Raw genomic sequence first — 19,917 nt, 5'->3', positions numbered from 1 at the left:
AAATAAATAAATAATGAAAATAATTTTAAGACTCTTAGAGAGTCTGGGAATTTTGAGAACAAACACTCTGTAGGGAGGCTACCAGAGGGGGAAGACTTCATCAATCTTTATACATTCTTACATTTTTTATTGTGTTTTTCCCCCTCTCTCATGTCCCAAGAATTGAGTGGCATTATCTTTTTTTTTTTTTTTTTTTTTTTTTTTTTTATAAATTTTTATTAATGTTAATGGGATGACATTAATAATTCAGGGTACATATATTCAAAGAAAAACATGTCTAAGTTATCTTGTCATTAAATTATGCTGCATACCCCTCGCCCAGAGTCAGATTGTCCTCCGTCACCCTCTATCTAGTTTTCTCTGTGCCCCTCCCCCTCCCCCTAAATCTCTCCCTCCCTCCCTCCTGCGTCCTCCCTCCCCCACCCCTGGTAACCACCACACTCTTGTCCATGTCTCTTAGTCTCGTTTTTATGTTCCACCAATGTATGGAATCATGTAGTTCTTGTTTTTTTCTGATTTACTTATTTCACTCCGTATAATGTTATCAAGATCCCACCATTTTGCTATAAATGATCTAATGTCATCATTTCTTATGGCTGAGTAGTATTCCATAGTGTATATGTGCCACATCTTCTTTATCCAGTCTTCTATTGAAGGGCTTTTTGGTTGTTTCCATGTCTTGGCCACTGTGAACAATGCTGCTATGAACATGGGGCTACATGTGTCCTTACGTATCAATGATTCTGAGGTTTTGGGGTATATACCTAGTAGAGGGATTGCTGGGTCATAAGGTAGTTCTATTTGCAGTTTTTTGAGGAACCACCATACTTTCCTCCATAGTGGTTGTACTACTTTACATTCCCACCAACAGTGTATGAGGGTTCCTTTTTCTCCACAGCCTCTCCAACATTTGTTATTACCCGACTTGTTGATAATAGCTAATCTAACAGGGGTGAGGTGGTATCTCATTGTAGTTTTGATTTGCATTTCTCTAATAACTAATGAAGCTGAGCATCTTTTCATATATCTGTTGGCCATTTGTATTTCTTCCTGGGAGAAGTGTCTGTTCATGTCCTCTTCCCACCTTTTTATTGGATTGTTTGTTTGTTTGTTGTTGAGTTTTATGAGTTCTTTGTAAATTTTGGATATTAGGCCCTTATCTGAGCTGTCGTTTGAAAATATCAGTTCCCATTTAGTTGGCTGTCTGTTTATTTTGATATCAGTTTCTCTTGCTGAGCAAAAACTTCTTAGTCTGATGTAGTCCCATTCATTTATCTTTGCCTTCACTTCTCTTGCCATTGGAGTCAAGTTCATAAAATGTTCTTTAAAACCCAGGTCCATGATTTTAGTACCTATGTCTTCTTCTATGTACTTTATTGTTTCAGATCTTATATTTAGGTCTTTGATCCATTTTGAATTAATTTTAGTACACGGGGACAGGCTGTAGTCGAGTTTCATTCTTTTGCATGTGGCTTTCCAGTTTTCCCAACACCATTTGTTGAAGAGGCTTTCTTTTCTCCATTTTGTGTTGTTGGCCCCTTTATCAAAGATTATTTGACCATATATATGTGGTTTTATTTCTGGGCTTTCTATTCTGTTCCATTGGTCTGAGTGTCTATTTTTCTGCCAATACCATGCAGTTTTGATTATTATGGCCCTATAATATAGTTTAAAGTCAGGTATTGTAATGCCCCCAGCTTCATTCTTTTTCCTTAGGATTGCTTTGGCTATTCGGGGTTTTTTATAGTTCCATATAAATCTGATGATTTTTTGTTCCATTTCTTTAAAAAAAGTCATAGGAATTTTGATGGGAATTGCGTTAAATTTATATATTACTTTGGGTAATATGGCCATTTTAATTATATTTATTCTTCCTATCCAAGAACAAGGAATATTTTTCCATCTCATTGTGTCTTTTTCTATTTCTCTTAGCAATGCCTTGTAGTTTTCTTTATATAGGTCCTTTACATTCTTTGTTATGTTTATTCCTAGGTATTTTATTTTTTTTGTTGCAAACGTGAAGGGGATTGTTTTTTTGAGTTCGTTTTCTAATATTTCATTGTTGGCATATAGAAATGCTATGGACTTCTGTATGTTAATTTTGTATCCTGCGACCTTACTGTATTGGTTTATTGTTTCTAGTAATCTTTTTGTGGAGTCCTTTGGGTTTTCGATGTATAGGATCATATCATCAGCAAAAAGTGATATCTTTACTTCTTCTTTTCCGATATGGATGCCTTTTATTTCTTTGTCTTGTCTGATTGCTCTGGCCAGCACTTCTAGCACCACGTTAAATAAGAGTGGAGAGAGTGGACACCCCTGTCGTGTTCCTGATTTAAGTTGGAAAGTCCTCAGTTTTATGCCATTTAATATGATGTTGGCTGATGGTTTATCATATATGGCCTTTATTATGTTGAGATATTTTCCTTCTATACCCATTTTGTTGAGAGTCTTAAACATAAAATTGTGTTGTATTTTATCAAAAGCCTTTTCTGCATCTATTGATAAGATCATGTGGTTTTTGTTCTTTGTTTTGTTGATATGATGTATTACATTAACTGTTTTACGTATGTTGAACCATCCTTGAGATTCTGGGATGAATCCCACTTGATCATGGTGTATTATTTTTTTAATATGTTGTTGTATTCGATTTGCCAGTATTTTGTTTAGTATTTTAGCATCTGTATTCATTAGAGATATTGGTCTGTAGTTTTCTTTTTTTGTGCCATCCTTGCCAGGTTTTGGTATGAGGGTTATGTTGGCCTCATAAAATGTGTTTGGAAGTATTGCTTCTTCTTCAATTTTTTGGAAGACTTTGAGTAGAATAGGAACCAAGTCTTCTTTGAATGTTTGATAGAATTCACTAGTATAACCATCTGGACCTGGACTTTTATTTTTGGGGAGGTTTTTTAATAGTTTTTTCTATTTCCTCCCTGCTGATTGGTCTGTTTAGGCTTTCTGCTTCTTCATGACTCAGTTTAGGAAGGTTGTATTGTTCTAGGAATTTATCCATTTCTTCTAGATTGTTGTATTTGGAGGCATATAGTTTTTCATAGTATTCTACAATAATTCTTTGTATATCTATGATGTCTGTGGTGATCTCTCCTCTTTCATTTTGGATTTTATTTATTTGAGTCCTGTGCCTTTTTTCCTTGGTGAGTCTTTGCAAGGGTTTGTCGATTTTGTTGATCTTTTCAAAGAACCAGCTCCTTGTTTTATTGATTTTTTCTATAGTTTTTCTGTTCTCTATTTCATTTATTTCTGCTCTGATTTTTATTATCTCCTTTCTTCGGCTGGTTTTGGGTTGTCTTTGTTCTTCTTTTTCTAGTTCCTTAAGGTGTGAAGTTAAGTGGTTTACTTCAGCTCTCTCTTGTTTGTTCATATAGGCCTGAAGTGATATGAACTTTCCTCTTATTACTGCTTTTGCTGCATCCCAGAGATTCTGATATGTCGTATTTTCATTTTCATTTGTTTGTATATATCTTTTGATCTCTGCGCTTATTTCTTCTTTGACCCATTCATTTTTTAAAAGTATGTTGTTTAATTTCCACAATTTTGTGGGTTTTTCCCCCTCTTTTTTACAGTTGAATTCTAGTTTCAAGGCTTTATGATCAGAGAATATGCTTGGCACAATTTCAATTTTTTTAAATTTGCTGATATTGTCTTTGTGGCCCAACATATGGTCAATTCTTGAGAATGTTCCATGTACACTAGAGAAAAATGTATACTCTGTCGCTTTGGGATGAAATGTCCTGTAGATGTCTATCATATCCCGTTGTTCTAGTAATTCATTTAAGGCCACTATATCTTTATTGATTCTCTGTTTGGATGACCGATCTAGAGCTGTCAGCGGTGTATTGAGGTCTCCAAGTATGATTGTATTTTTGTCAGTTTTTGTTTTAAGGTCAATAAGTAGCTGTGTTATATATTTTGGTGCTCCTTGGTTTGGTGCATATATATTAAGGATTGTTATGTCTTCTTGATTCAGTGTCCCCTTAATCATTATGAAATGACCGTTTTTGTCTCTGAGTACTTTTTCTGTCTTGTAGTCAGCATTATTAGATATGAGTATTGCTACACCTGCTTTTTTTTGGGTGTTGTTTGCTTGGAGTATTGTTTTCCAGCCTTTCACTTTGAATTTGTTTTTATCCTTGTTGCTTAGATGAGTTTCTTGTAGGCAGCATATAGTTGGATTTTCTTTTTTAATCCATTCTGCTACTCTGTGTCTTTTTATTGGTAAGTTTAATCCATTTACATTTAGTGTAATTATTGACACTTGTGGGTTCCCTATTGCCATTTTATAAATTGCTTTCTGTTTGTTTTGTATCTTGTTTGATTCTTTCTCTTTGTTTTTCTATCATTTGTTTTTGTTTGTTTGTATTCCATACTTCTTTCCTCTGTTGTTACCTTTTTTAAGTCAAGTGTTTTTGTGGTGGTTTTTTCAAGGGTGGTTACCATTAAGTAATGAAAAGGGTACCTACCATATTCATTGTAGTACCCTTTCTTATGAATATTTCTGCGCTTCATCGTCCTTTGCTACTGTTAATCTTCATCTTTTCTCCCCTTTTTTTTTTCTTTTGTTGTCACAGTTTAAGTTTGGTTTTATTGTTTTCTTCGTGGAGCTGTTACTTGTGGTTATGTTTTCTTTTGTTCTTTGAATCTGGTTGGAGAACCCCCTTTAGTATTTCCTGGAGTGGGGGCTTTCTGATGATAAATTCTCTCATCTTTTCTGTATTTGTGAATATTTTTATATCTCCTTCGTACTTGAAGGATAGCTTTGATGGGTATAGAATTCTTGGCTGAAAGTTCCTCTCTTTCAGGGCTTTAAATATTGGGGTCCACTCTCTTCTAGCTTGTAGAGTTTCTGCTGAGAAATCTGATGATAATCTAATAGGCCTTCCTTTATATGTTGTATTCTTCTTTTCCCTGGCTGCCTTGAGAATTTTTTCTTTGTCATTGGTTTGTGTCATCTTCATTATGATGTGCCTTGGAGTGGGTTTGTTGTGGTTAAGAAAACTCGGTGTTCTGTTTGCTTCTTGAATTTGAGGCTTTAATTCTTTCATAGGCTTGGGAAGTTCTCATCTATTATTTGTTTGAGTATATTCTCCATTCCATTTTCTTTCTCTTCTCCCTCTGATATACCTATTATTCTTATGTTATTCTTTCTGATGGAGTCAGACAATTCCTGTAGGGCTTTCTCGTTTTTTATTATTTTTGAGTCTCTTTCTTCTTCTCTCTGTTGTGCCTCAAGTTGCTTGTCTTCTATTTCACTGATCCTGTCTTCTATCTGGGCTGTTCTATTAGCTAAGCTTGCTACCTCGTTTTTCATCTCTTGAATTGAGTTTTTCATTTCTGTTTGATTTGCTTTTATAGTTTCAATTTCCTTGGTAATATATTCTTTGTGATCGTTGAGTTGTTTTCTGATTTCCCTAAATTGCCTTTCTGTGTTTTCTTGTATATCTCTGAGTATTTTTAAGATTTCTATTTTAAATTCTCTGTCATTTGGCTCCAAGGCTTCCAATATGTTAAGTCTTTTCTCCATAGATTTTTCCACATCAATTTGCGTTACCTCTCTGTCTTTTGTATCCATAATGTTCGATTTCCTCTTTCTTATTGGCATCTGAAGGTGGTCTTGAGGATAGTGTTAATTAGAATTAATAAAAAATAAAAAGGGAAAAAAAAAAAAAAAAAAGGGAAAACACTCCACAAAATAAAAGTAATAATTTATTATTTCCCCCTTTTTTCTTTCTTCTCTTCCCCTCCTCTCACCTCCTTAGGGAAATATCGTGATGACCTGTGAATTATATTATGCTAAATGGAACAAAAACTGCCTATAATGGGGGGCCTGATTTGGGGTGAAGAGTTCAGGGGCAAAAAAGGGATTAGGGACCTACTAAATACAAAAACAAAAACAAAAACAAAAAAAAAAAAAAAAGAGAAAATCTTAGACAAGCATAAAATGATTTGCTTGTAAGTGATGGTCGACTAAGATATTTAATGAGAGGGATGAGAGGGAAACAAAAAAGGAGAGAAAAACTACAATTAAAGAAGAAAAATATAAAAATAAAAATAATAAGTAAAAATCTGTTGTATTAAGTGGAGCGAAGACTAAATACAATGGAGACTTTGGGTTGGGAGGAATGCTAGTGAGTTAAAAAGCAATGTAAAAAGTGCCCAAAATGGAGTGGCATTATCTTGAATCCATGGAGATTTCAGAAACAACCGAGGTTGGCCTCTCTTTGTTGAGTTTATGAAAGCCATATTTAGTTTTAGGAGGAATGTGTTTTTCCCTTGAGAGGCTCCTCTATACCTGTAGCCATCAGAAATTCCATATTAAAATCCCACATTTAAGTCTTTATGGCTAAAGTCTGTTCTTGCGTGTCTGGACCAAGTCCAACTGTCAGACTGAGATATTATTGAGTTTCTCTTCTCAAGTGAGTGGTTTACATCTGCTGGCTCCATTTCTTTACCACTCATTCTGAAACACCTTGTAATCTGGCTTCTGCCACTAGCTCTATGAAAATATCTCCCCTGCAAGTTACCAAATGACTTTTTGCTGAATTCATTGGGGTTTATTTTTCCTTCTTTTCCTTTTATGTTCCTCTTTCCTTGGCTTGTGACACTACATATATCTGTTCTGTTTGCCTTCTACCTCTCTGCCATTCCTTCTCTCCTTTTTGAAGGCAATTTTCTTCTTCCATCGAAATGTGAGTGTTCTCCAAAGGGGTGTCTTTAGTGCTCTTTTTTTCCTCTTCTTTTCATTCATTTTCATAGCTCTCACTGCCATCTTAAAGTAATTAACTCACCAATTCTGACTTTTTACCCATGTCCCAGTTCTGTATTTCATATGAATTAATAATAATTAAAATAGTTTTTTATAGTTAAGCACTGTGCTATGGACTTAATATACATTAGCTTTAATTCTCACAGCACTCTTTAAGGCACATAGTCTTAAGCCCATTTTACACGAGAAGAAACCAGCTCAAATACATTGTATATGTTTATATTTTTCCATTTATATCCCTTACCACCAATTAAAAAACTCAGCAGGTCCAAAAAAGAATTTCTTCTTTTATGGCTCTGAATTCCATACTCCTTCTCACTTTAAGGCAGTGGTATTCACCCATTTTCTGTTATATCAATTGTAGGCTGAGAGAGTTGAAAATCAGACAGATAATTGGTTAAGAATAATACCTTCCCTCCCCAATAAAACCAACCCCTGCAAAATCTCCCAAGCCCAACTTACTACAACCTCATGTCTTAGCCCTTGCCAGCTGGCTCAGTGGATAGAGTATTACCCTGGCATATGGAATCCCTGCGTTAGATTCCTGGTGAGGGCACACAGGAGAAGCAACCATCTGCTTCTCTCCCACTCCCTCTGCCCCTTCTCTACCTCTTCCCCTCCCACAGCCAGTGGCTGGGTTAGTTGAAGCATTGTCTACAGGTGCTGAGGATAGCTCACTTGGTTTCAGCATCAGCCTTAGGAGCTAAAAATAGCTTGGGTGTTTCAAGCATCAGCCCCAGATGGGAGTTGCTGGTGGATCCTTGTCGGGGCTCATGTGGGAGTCTTTCTCACTATCTCCCCTCCTCTCACTTAAAAAATAAATGACTAGATAAATAAATTAATTTAAAACAACCTTGTATCTTGAAAATTATAGTTTAAACTGTCCTATCGATGAGCAATTGCTAAGCATTAAGAAAGCTAAGTCTGATAACTTTCACACTGCATACTCTGGGCTGCAGAGTTAAGCATAATTCTCAGCCCTAGTTGTGCTTTAATTCTCAAGATGTGCTCTTTCAAAGCTGGTCCCTCCCATAGGCGGGGTCATTTTAGGTTCTCCACAGTTCCCAGTCTACCAACTGTAACTCCACCCATTTTTCTTCTCTTGGACTAGAAAGCCTTTTGGAATGTGAGTGATTTAATCATGGTATTTCTACAATATAAGAACAACTTTCAATTCGCTATTTTTTGGACTAGAAAGCCTATTGGAATGTGAATGATTTAGTGATGGTATTTCTATAGTATAGGAACAACTTTTAATTTGCTATTTTTTTAAAATAAAGAGAAAGAAAATTACTTACAAATGTTGGTAGTGCAGTATTAATAACAACTGATGCAAAACATATTCACAGCTGATTTGGGCATGCGAATATGTTGAGACAAAGAGTTTGAAAACCACTTCTGCAGATTATTAGGGAAGGTCCAAATGCGTACTGATGAGGGTCAGCTTCATTCTCTGCATGGCATATTAGCTTAATGAGAAAACGGGTTTTTTTTGTTGTTGGTTTTTTTTGTTTGTTTGTTTTCTTTGGGTTATTTTTTGTATTTTTCTGAAATTGGAAACGGGGAGGCAGTCAGACAGACTCCTGCATGCGCCCGACCAGGATCCACTTGGCACGCCCACCAGGGGGCGATGCTCTGCCCATCAGGGGCGTCACTCTGTCACAACCAGAGCCATTCTAGCGCCTGAGGCAGAGGCCACAGAGCCATCCTCAGCGCCTGGGCCAACTTTGCTCCAATGGAGCCTTGGCTGCGGGAGGGGAAGAGAGAGACAGAGAGGAAGGAGAGGAGGAGGGGTGGAGAAGTAGATGGGTGCTTCTCCTGTGTGCCCTGGCCGGGAATCGAACCCGGGACTCCTGCACGCAAGGCCGACGCTCTACCCCTGAGCCAACTGACCAGGGTCAATGGGAAAACGGTTTTAAACTTTGGTACTACTTAAGAATCAGAGACATGAGAAAGTTCACATCTTACTGAAATCCATAACAGGATCACCAGGTGACAACATCTTATTGAGGTATCTCTACATTCCAAACCAAATGATTTAACTTGGGCTGTTTTTACTTTGCTAGCATCTCTAGCTAGTTTTGTGTTTATTGGCAATAGTGGTATGGAGGTTTATTGTCATGAAATATTCTGACACCTAAAACTGTTGGAAAATATGAGACTGTAGAAGTAGAACATTTTTAGCCTGTGTAGTTGTCACTGGTTCCTCAGTATTGTTTTGGTTTCCTCAGCTCTTGTCTTCTTGAGAGAACGATTTCAGATGAGAGACTTGAATAGCAAAAGCGGGTAGTGGTTTATTTAGCAAAGAAAAAGTATACTTGGAAGATGTCCAAGCGGGCAACTCAGACCAATCGGAGTGCCAACCCTTTCTGCCGTAGCTATCATCATTTTCAATGGGAACAGTACAGAAGGTTAAAAGTTCAGTTATATATTATTCTTGTGAAGTCAGGCTAAAAGAAAGTATAAACCCATTGAGAAAGTTCAGTTATTGGTTCACTATTTCAGTTTCTTCTATTAATCAAGTATGGAAGCCTGGAATTGCAGTGACATTGCACTTTAATCAGACTTGACCAAGACGGCAGCATGGTGTCAAAGGGGAAACATACTCAGATTAGCCTTTGGTGAATTGTCTTCTTAATAAGGAAATTAGAATATACCTTTTTAAAAAAATCTGAGTAGTTGGGTATTTAACCACTGACATGAAAAGAAGATAAAAAATTGATGTGTTTTCCAGGATTTCAACTGTATCCAGTTGAGCAAATGTGTAAATTTGTCCTATTAAATACTGTATTCATATATATTTGTCTGTAACTAGCACAGTGCTTAGCATATACTTGGAGTTCAATTAAAGTTTGTAGAATGAATTTGTTACTTTAGCAAAATAAAGATTAAAGTATTCTGACTTACTAAGACATGTTCCCTATGGTGGTTAGCATAAATAAAAGTTTGATAAAGGTAAAATCTAATTTGAAAAAAATAACTGAAGTGCTTATATTTTATGAGAAGCTTCATTCAAAAATTTAAAATAATTATATCTCATAAGCCAGGCCACTTTCTCCTCCTTAAACTATAGTATAGAGAGGTTTTTTCACCTTTAACTTAGCACACACCAATTGGGTCAAGGACAGTGGGGAGGGGATGAAGTTGAAAAGATGGTCACTAGAAATAGGAAACAACACTCCATCTGGCCACAGTGAGTAATGGAAGACTCTGCATCAGATTCATTTGGGGGGCTCAATATTTTCTTGGGCCATCCCTGTAAATTTGTTCTATAAGCAAAGAGTTTGGCCTGATTATGGTTAGAGTCTGACCAGCATCCAAAGTTAGCTGTGATGTCCTATGTTCCTCAGAGTAAAGTTATTGAATATATCGAATAGAAGACTAATTACAGCCAGTTTAGCTCACAGATGGGAAATCAATTCAATTGAAAAAAAAGAAAGGTTGTAAATGCTTACTGTGCACTCAGATTGCATGATGTCTTCTGTGAAAGTATAAGATATGATCCTTGATCCAGAGATGCTTAAAGGCAAGGTAATTACAACTGAAAATGATTCACAGTACCAGGTAGTCTGAGAATCATAGCTTCGAAGGAACTATGAATCTCCAAACTTTCTAGTTATGAGGAAAATGAGTTCAGGTTAGGAACAGAATTTCCTAAGGTCTTCCAGACAATTGGTAGAAATTAGAACTAGTATACAAATCTTCCAACTCCTAAATACTTATTTCATTGTGTCCTATAAGTTATTGTATGATATTTTTGACATGTTTGCTTTGATCAGCTATTTTGCTGCTGGAAACTATTTTTCTTTTTTTTAAGCAAGAGAATGAAAGAGAAAAGAGAGAAAGAGAGAGAGTCAGGAAGGGGAAGAGATGAGAAGCATCAACTCATGCGGCACTTTAGTTGTTCATTGATTGCTTCTCAAAGGTGCCTTGACTGGGAGGCTTCAGCCAAGCCAATGACCCCTTGCTCATGCCAGCAACCTTTGAGTTCAAGCCAATGGCCATGGGATCCTGTTGATGATCCCATGCTCAACTTAGTGATCCTGCACTCAAACCAGCAAGCCTGTGCTCGAGGCAGCACCTAAGCCAGTGATCTGGGGGTTTTGAACCTGGGAACTCAATGTTCAAGGGCTACATGCTATCTCCTGCACCACCATCAGTCAGGCCAATACCGAGAACTTTTTGATGAGACAGTTTTAACATGGTGGGATTTCTGCAACAGCCTGCAGAACTATTAAAACATTTAGCTACTTTTTATAAATTACCAATTAATGTGTAAAACAGACAGTTTTGCTACATCCCTCAGCTTCACCTCATCCCTTAGCCTTTAGGGTGGAGATTAGGGATGAGGTGGGTGGTAGGTTAAGGATAGAATGGGTGTCATGGATGGGGAAAAGCTCAGAAAAGGGATGAGGGGTGAGGTTGGGGGGTCAGGCACCATCTGGCAGGCAAAGCACACATCGGCCAAGAGTCATGTGTTTCCCACACTTGCTCATCTTTGAAAGGCCATTAATCATTCAGGGCACATTATCTGCTCATTTTCTAAGAATTCTCTTATTTCTTGAATAGTCTATATTTAAAAATCTCTAAATCCAAACTTTCAAGGGATAAGGAAGAAATGGGGAAGGATATTTGGGTCACAGTATAGTCCCATAGTCAAGACTCAAACTTCATTGGGAATCCTTGAATCAGTGTATGTCAGTTTTCTAATTAATATTCTATATAAAACACTATGGAAAAATAATAATGCTTCTACTATTTCAAAAATTGTTAAGCTTGATATCATGATGTTTTGAGAGAATAGGGCTGGTAGGTCTATTCTCTTTCAAAATGTAAGAACTTAAAAATGTATTTTTAAATTATAAATTTATGAATTTTCACTTTATGAATGCATTTTTGAATGTACAATTATTTTTAAAATTTATCTCTTAAATGTAAAGAATCTATGGGCTACAATGACTTCATATTCAAAAATATTCATATTGAAGAAGGTAGAAAGTAAAAGTCCCCCATAATCTGCATTTGGATTGGGGGGAGAAATTATTAGGGAGGTAAATGATAAACAGCCTCTAGTAGTCTGTTTTTATGTTGGCTTCATCATGATGTCCACATCAAAACAAGCATGCCAGAATGTCAAATATAAATATAGGATGTCTTGTTTTTAGCAGAACATTTGAGTCTTCTGTAATATCTTGTGCATAAGATTGTGAAATTTGACTGCGTAACTAGTAATTAGGCAAATTCACAGCTGGCTGAGTAACTGATTCAGTATCAACCTGGAAGATGTTTTTTTAGGGAAGGACCACACAACTCTTTTTGGCTCTACCTGAACATTCATTTAACAAATACTGAGTGCCTCCTGTATAGAAGGCACCCTATGCAGAGCACTGTGCAGAACACATTGTCCATGTCCATACAATGGCCCCTGCCCTAAAAGAGCAGATTCTTGATCATAGTTGATCACAAAAACAGGCTTTTCACTTTGCGGCTAACACAAAGCTGGGTGGCACAGTTTAATATATAGGATGACAGAATCCAGATTTTAAAATGACCTCAACTTGTAGGAACTCTAGGTCAAAACCTACAAGATGAAATTTAACAGTGATAGATTTAAAATCCTGAATTTAGGTTTAAAAAATTGCATATGTACAGGATATGAGAGATGTGACTTGGCAGCAGTTTATGTAAAAATTCTTGGGGATTTAGTTGATCACAAGTTTAATATGAGCCAACAATGTGGTGTAGCTTATTTTTTTTAAGCAAAACAATTTCAGGCTATATTAGAAGCATATGTGCTGATCAGACCACATCTGGAGTATTATGTTCAAGTATAGTCACCACATTTTGCTAACATTGATAAAATTGAGTATATCTAGAAGATAATGATGAGTATAGGGCTGAAAATCATGTCACATGAGAAATGGTTGAAAGAAAAGACTGGGGACATTTAGCGTTTGCTTTAGACCCTTTAAATAAGTCTTTGTTAGATTCTCTTGCTGTGTACTTCCACACTCTTCTGGATAATCCTTGTGCCTTTTTCACTAGACTGAGGCTTTGTTAGGGCAGGAGAGGAGCTCTGTGAATACTGTGATATCGTGGGTCCCAGCACTGTGCTTTTATACAGGGGAGACCTCAGCAGTGCTTAGAAAATGAGGGTGAATTTTTGAGGTTTGAGGGCCTTATGTACAGCTGGGGAAAACTGATAAAGAACTATAGAGTCCAGCCTCTATAGTCATTAAATAATGAAATAAAATAGGAACTTAAAAGTTTCAAAATAGTTATTTTTCCTCCTTTTGGCCTCTGTCAGGACCTGATACTAGATTTGCAGATCTGTGTTAACAGAGATCTTTAAAAAGTATTCTCTCCAAAAGGAACATTTTAAAAATGACTTAAAATTCAGGCACTAGAATCAAAGAGATTCAAATGAAAATAATGATAGTATTGTTTTTTTTTTACTCACAGATTAGTATTTAATCAAATGAACACATATACTTCTGCTCCAAACCTTTTGGAACAGCAAGTTGGCAATATGTATTAACAAGGGCCTGAAAATATTCATGGTTTGACTCAACAGTTCTGCTTTTGGACTATCTCCTATAAAAGATATCCTGAATACAGGGTGGGAAATCAACTTATAAAGAAAGGAAACAACAAAATATTTAATAATAAAGCAGTAAATGGTTATATAAATTGTGACAAGTCCATTTGATAGAACTTTATAAAGCCATTATAGTTTGTAGTTTCTACGGGATATAAAGCTGTATATGTAATATGATAAACAGTGTGACAATAAGTAAGCTTAAATCTGTACAGAAAAAGAATCTTAGAAAGTTTTATACTAAAATGTTAACGATGGCTGTTTTTCAGTGTGAGATTATTATTTTTTCATTTGGTTTCTTTTTTTGCATTTTCTAAAATTTTTTAAAAAGTATTTTTATATTGACAACAATTTATAGTATGCTCTATTATGTCTAGAAATAGACCAGTAGAGTCCAGGTCTTTGTATTGCCTGTTATGTCAAAGACATTCAGAAATTGTGAGGAAAAAACAAGCTCAAACATTTTTAAACAAAATTAATTTTAATTCTAAAGTTGATTAAAATTACTTTTAATTCATCTAATTCAAAAACACTTATATGTAAATATACAACCTAAACACTTAGATTCAGGACATGTTAGTGAATTTCACAAGTAAAAGGTGATAACAACTTTAAAAAGAGAAAAAAGGTCAGCATTTCAGGTTCTCTTTTGCAAATAGAGAAGAAACAATGTCTTGATTGATTGACTCCTGGAGGTGTGGAGGGAAGAAAGAGAGATTGATTGCAAATGTATAAAATTGATGGCTTGACATATACTGGAAGAACCTGGATAATCAGCAATTATCTTGTTAAATTAAAATCTATTCTAAGGGATATTTATATATTGCAAGATGAATCAAAGATCAAGCTGTCAGACCCCTGTATGCTAAAAAAATGCATCCATTACAAATAATTTGCACTCACCCACAACTCTAGACATTCAGTTGAATCCAGTTTCCTTCTATCAAAATGACTAGTAGCTTTCCCAATATCCATTGTTTAATTTAACACCTAGTTTACCATCTGCACAGAAGACATATTTACAGGCACATGTAATGCAAACTTTATTGTACGCTACATATTAATGCATACTACCCCCTCCTCTTTCTCTAATGATGCCTTGATTCTTGGTTCCTGAGTCACTTGCATCATTTTTTTCCTCTTTCCTAAATACAAAAATAATATTGATGACCTCAGAAAACTGAGTGATTCTAAGTTTTATCATGATGTTGTGTGGATGGGGAGATCAACATTTCCCAGGGGTAAAAAACAGATTCAGTTTCATTGAGAATGTTTACAATGTTTGAAGACAGTCTAGGTTTAAAAAAAGTAGAATTCATATACAATTTCACATTTGGTGACCTGCTCTTTGTAACTTATAGTTCTGCTTAGCGTGTATATCTATCTCCGGGAATTAATTTTCTCCTCTGTTTTCATGTATATTGTCAAAAATAATGAGGACAATACTATTAAGAAGATGAAATGAATAAGAACTATTTCTGTTCCTTACTTATTTTTATCCTTTTCTTTTCCCCTCTTCCATGATTTTTCTTTCTCTTCTTTTAAATGTTATTGTTCATCTTTTCTTGTATCACCTTTTTTTCTGTCTCAGTGGGCAGCAAACTATTCTCCACAACTGGTCAATTCCCTTGCTTTTTTTACCCCAGACCTCTTGCTAAATGAAAAATTCCATACAGCATTAGAATGACATTTCTACAGAGCCAAATCATGGGGAGTGTTTGAGAATGGATTTGATATGCATTTTCTTTATTTTTTTGAGGTGCTTTTTATTTTTTAATTTCAAAATGTTGCAGTCAAATGAGGCATGTATTTCTTTTTAAAACGTCCTAGGCTGGTTGACACTGACAAGAGATTTTCCATCTGATAACCTGAAAGGTGTGAGCTTCCTCAGATGAGCACTCTTAAATGGTGATCTGGGTAACTTGAAAGAAAGCTATATACTTCAAAACTCCTTTTACCTCAACTGTCCTTAACTTTACATTCACTTTGGTCTGGCAAATGTTAATAGTTTAATCATTTGCCTACAGATTACTTCATTGGAACCTGTAGAATTATTTCAGTGAGGAATAGCCAGTGAATCTTTTATCTCCACATAGATAGAGATAAAAAAAACCTCAAGCCTGACCTGTGGTGGCGCAGTGGATAAAGTGTCGACCTGGAAATGCTGAGGTCACCGGTTCGAAACCCTGGGCCTGCCTGGTCAAGGTACATATGGGAGTTGATGCTTCCAGCTCCTCCCTACCTTCTCTCTCTGTCTCTCTGTTCTCTCTCTCTCCCTCTCTCTCTCTCTCTCTCTCTCTCTCCCTTCTCTCTCCTCTCTAAAATGAATAAATAAAATTAAAAAAAAACTCAAAAAGAATTCTATTGGAGTGATTTATGGCAGAGACAGCACAATTTCATGAATGTTTTCCCCCAGTACGTGCAAAATATGTTGGCAAATCTTAGTAAAAGATGTACTGTTTCCACTGTTTTATCTATCCTATTGAAGTGGAGATTTGATTACATGATTTTCTACCCCATTTTTCTTTTTAATAAAATGTTTTTAAGAATAAGTGTCTGCTGATGTTTAAGCTTGTAAAATATTGGTGCTTGATGAGGACAGGGAAACATTTATTTTGAAAGAAACAGGTGGTGGTACCCCAAAGGGTGAAGATGATGTGGTAAATTTGCTTTACTATGTGCATCGGTCATGTACAAATGGCCAGAAAGCAAATGAAAGTTACCCTTGAGGCTATTTGCACTTAGATGTCAGCTTTCTTTCAGGAAAGGCTAGTTTTGTTTTTTATTGCTGCTTATTTAGTGCTGCTTCATCACGGACTTAGGTTTCTTTTTGAAGTATCTTATCCCATCTCTACAATGTAGTTTCTTAAAGCTTCTAGTGATGACCTACACTTGAGTCATTAACCTAGCCAGCACATTTTGCCTATGTGGCTGCTGCCTTCTGGACAGCATTTGAGTCTGCAGGGCTAGCTATGCTAAAATAATTATTGGTGAGGGCACATTTCCTCCTTGGTGACTTTGTTAGTCTTGAGAGTATCTTCCTTGTCTTTCTGTCAGGGTAGCCGAAGACTGTGCATTTTCACAGTTAAGGCTTACCTCCCACTCTCCATCTCAATCTGACCTCTTTCCTGTGTCTGACCTCTCAGAGCATTTAACTGCCAGTTTGAAAATAGTCTCAGTACTTAATTTTATTAGTCTCTTGTATTCCTTTTTCCTTCCCAATAATTTTGCAATGTTCTGAAGCAGGAGATTGTGTTTTACAGAATAATTCTTTTATTAATGAGATATATGTGGTTCAATGACACACTTTGTTATCACAGAGTTTGTAACTAGAGGAAGAAATGATATAAGAAGCATAAGGCTCTATGATATCAAAGAAAAAGAGATTGGTGGAGGAGAAAAGGGGTTGATACTAAGTTTTCAGTAAATACTAATTAAAATGTTGTCAGATATATCAATACATAAACTAGATATTGATGTGAGTGTTCATATTAATTTTAAGATTATAGTACATTGAGTTATTTGAAACACTTCAGATATACTTATTTTTTAATTTGTGCATGTTTTTATTTATGAAAAAATAGCTAATGATTTTGACTAATATAAGTGTTATACTTTGGATACAATGAGACAATATTTTGGAGAAATAAAACCAAAGACTGTTTTGAAAGATCAGTTCTTCTTTTTCTTCTGTGCCGTTACGTGTTGTAAAGTCATTTAAGAATGAAGGAGCCGGCCCTGGCCGGTTGGCTCAGCGGTAGAGCGTTGGCCTGGCGAGCGGGGGACCCGGGTTTGATTCCCTGCCAGGGCACATAGGAGGGGCGCCCATTTGCTTCTCCGCCCCCCCTCCTTCCTCTCTGTCTCTCTCTTCCCCTCCCGCAGCCAAGGCTCCATTGGAGCAGAGATGGCCTGCCCCAGGTGCTAGAGTGGCTCTGGTTGCGGCAGAGCAACGCCCCGGAGGGGCAGAGCATCGCCCCCTTGTGGGCAGAGCGTCGCCCCTGGTGGGCGTGCCAGGTGGATCCCGGTCGGGCGCATGCGGGAGTCTGTCTGACTGTCTCTCCCCATTTCCAGCTTCAGAAAAATACAAAAAAAAAAAAAAAAAAAGAATGAAGGAGCCAATTCTGCTTCTATACTGTCATCGATGAGGATGGTCCATGAGTATAGAACATAAAGTTCAAAAAATTATATCTATTTTTCTGCCAATCCCATGCTGTTTTGATTATCATGGCTCTGTAGTATAATTTGAAGTCAGATATTGTAATGCCTCCAGCTTTATTTTTTTTTTCCTTTGGATTACTTTGGCTATTCAGGGTTTTTTATGGTTCTATATAAACCTGATGATTTTTTGTTCCATTTCTTTAAAAAAGGACATAGGGATTTTGATTGGAATTGCATTAAATTTATATATTGCTTTGGGTAATATGGTCATTTTAATTATATTTATTCTTCCTATCCAAGAACAAGGAATATTTTTTTATTTCATTGTGTCATTTTCGATTTTCTTTAACAATGCTTTGTAGTTTTCATTATAGAGGTTCTTTACATTCTTTGTTATGTTTATTCCTAGGTATTTTATTTATTTGTTGCAACCGTAAAAGGGATTATTTTTTTGAGTTCATTTTCTGTAGTTTCATTGTTGGTATATAAGAAAGCAATAGACTTCTGTATGTTAATTTTGTATCCTGCAACCTTACTGTATTGGTTTATTGTTTCTAATAGTCATTCTGTGGAGTCTTTGGGGTTTTCTATATACAGGATCATATCATCTGCAAAAAGTGAAACCTTTACTTCTTCTTTCCCAATATGAATGCCTTTCATTTCTTTCTCTTGTCTTATTGCTCTGGCTAGGACTTTCAGCACTACATTGAATAGGAGTGGAAAGAGTGGAGAACCTTGTCTAGTTCCTGATTTTAGAGAAAAAGTTTTCAGTTTTATGCCATTTAATATGATGTTAGCTGATGGTTTATCATAAATGGCCTTTATTATGTTGAGGTATTTTCCTTCTATAACCATTTTATTGAGTGTTTTAAAAATAAAATGATGTATTTTATTGAATGCCTTTTCTGCATCTATTGATAGGATCATATGGTTTTTGTTCTTTGTTTTGTTGATATGGTGTATTATGTTACCATATGACCCAGCAATCCCTCTAATGGGTATCTACCCTCAACATTCAAAATCATTCGTATGTAAAGACACATGCAGCCCCATGTTCCTCGCAGCATTGTTTACAGTGGCCAAGGCATGAAAACAACCAAAAAGCCCTTCAATAGAAGATTGGATAAAGAAAATGTGGTATATATATATATATATATATATATATATATATATATATATATACACACACACACACACACACACACACACACACACACACACACACATACATACATACTATGGAGTACTACTCAGCCATAAGAAATGATGACATAGGATCAGATCATTTACGATGATGTGGATGGACCTTGATAACATTATACTGAGTGAAATAAGTAAATCAGAAAAAACTAAGAACTGTATGATTTCATACATAGATGGGACACAAAATTGAGACTCATGGGCATAGATAAGAGTGCAGTGGTTACTATGGGGAGGGGAAGGGAAAAGAGGAGGGGGTGGTGGGAGGGGAGGGGCATAAAGAAAACCAAATGAAGGGTGACTGAGATGATTTGACTTTGGGTGATGGGTATACAACATAATCAAATGTCAAAATGATCTGAAGATGTTTTCTCTAAATCTATGTACTCTAGTTGACCAATGTCACCCTGTTAGAACTAATTGTCTAAATAAAACTATATAAAAAAGCCATTCCCAAATGGCTGCATGGTTCCATTGATAAACATTGTTAAAATAACAAATTTATAGAAATCAAGAACCAATTTGATATCACGGGTTAGGAATGGGATGGGGGATGGAGGTAGGTGTGGCTATAAGAGAGGGCAGCAGGGGTGATCCATGTAGTGATAGAAATATTCTTTATCTTGTCTGGATCAAGGTTAATATTACCAGATGTTAGCATTGGGAGATAGTGAAAGTTACATGGGATCACTCCATATTTTTTCATATAACAGCATGTGAATCTCCAGTTATCAAAAAATGAAGCTTTAAGATTAAAAAAATTATATCTATACTTCAAAAGCTCCAAAGGCCAAACTAACCATAAGCTTGAACTGTATACCACTTACTACTTGGAATCACCTTTTATTTACTTTTATGACTAGTATTCGTTTTATTGGAAGCTCATTTAGAAGCCAAAAAGTTTTAAATATATTAACCACTAAAAACACAAGGAAGATGGCCCTGGCTGTTTGGTTCAGTGGTAGAGCCATTGGCCTGGCTTGTGGATGTCCTGGGTTCAATTTTCCAATCAAGGCACAACTTGAAAGGAAGCAACTATCTGTTTCTCCACCCCTCCCCTTCCTCTCTCTTTCTCTCTCTTCTGTTCCTGCAGCCATGACTCAATTGGTTTGATTTGCATCAGCCTGGGCACTGAAGATGACTCTATTAAGCCTCTGCCTCAGGTGATAAAAATAGC

At 36.2% G+C, this 19,917-nt stretch overlaps 1 protein-coding gene and 1 non-coding gene across 2 annotated transcripts in view; one reads left to right on the top strand and one right to left on the bottom strand.

Moving 5' to 3' along the window:
- Positions 1-19,917, top strand: part of GPC3 (glypican 3) — a 632,751-nt gene that overhangs the window by 78,835 nt on the left and 533,999 nt on the right. The gene's annotated exons all lie outside the window — the stretch shown is intronic.
- On the bottom strand, positions 8,608-8,683 carry TRNAA-UGC (transfer RNA alanine (anticodon UGC)). Its single transcript has one exon. It is a non-coding gene; the product is annotated as a tRNA-Ala (tRNA).

This window comes from Saccopteryx leptura, chromosome X (genome assembly GCF_036850995.1).
Source record: "Saccopteryx leptura isolate mSacLep1 chromosome X, mSacLep1_pri_phased_curated, whole genome shotgun sequence".
Lineage (NCBI taxonomy): Eukaryota > Metazoa > Chordata > Mammalia > Chiroptera > Emballonuridae > Saccopteryx > Saccopteryx leptura.
This window is presented reverse-complemented; position numbering and strand designations above follow the sequence as displayed.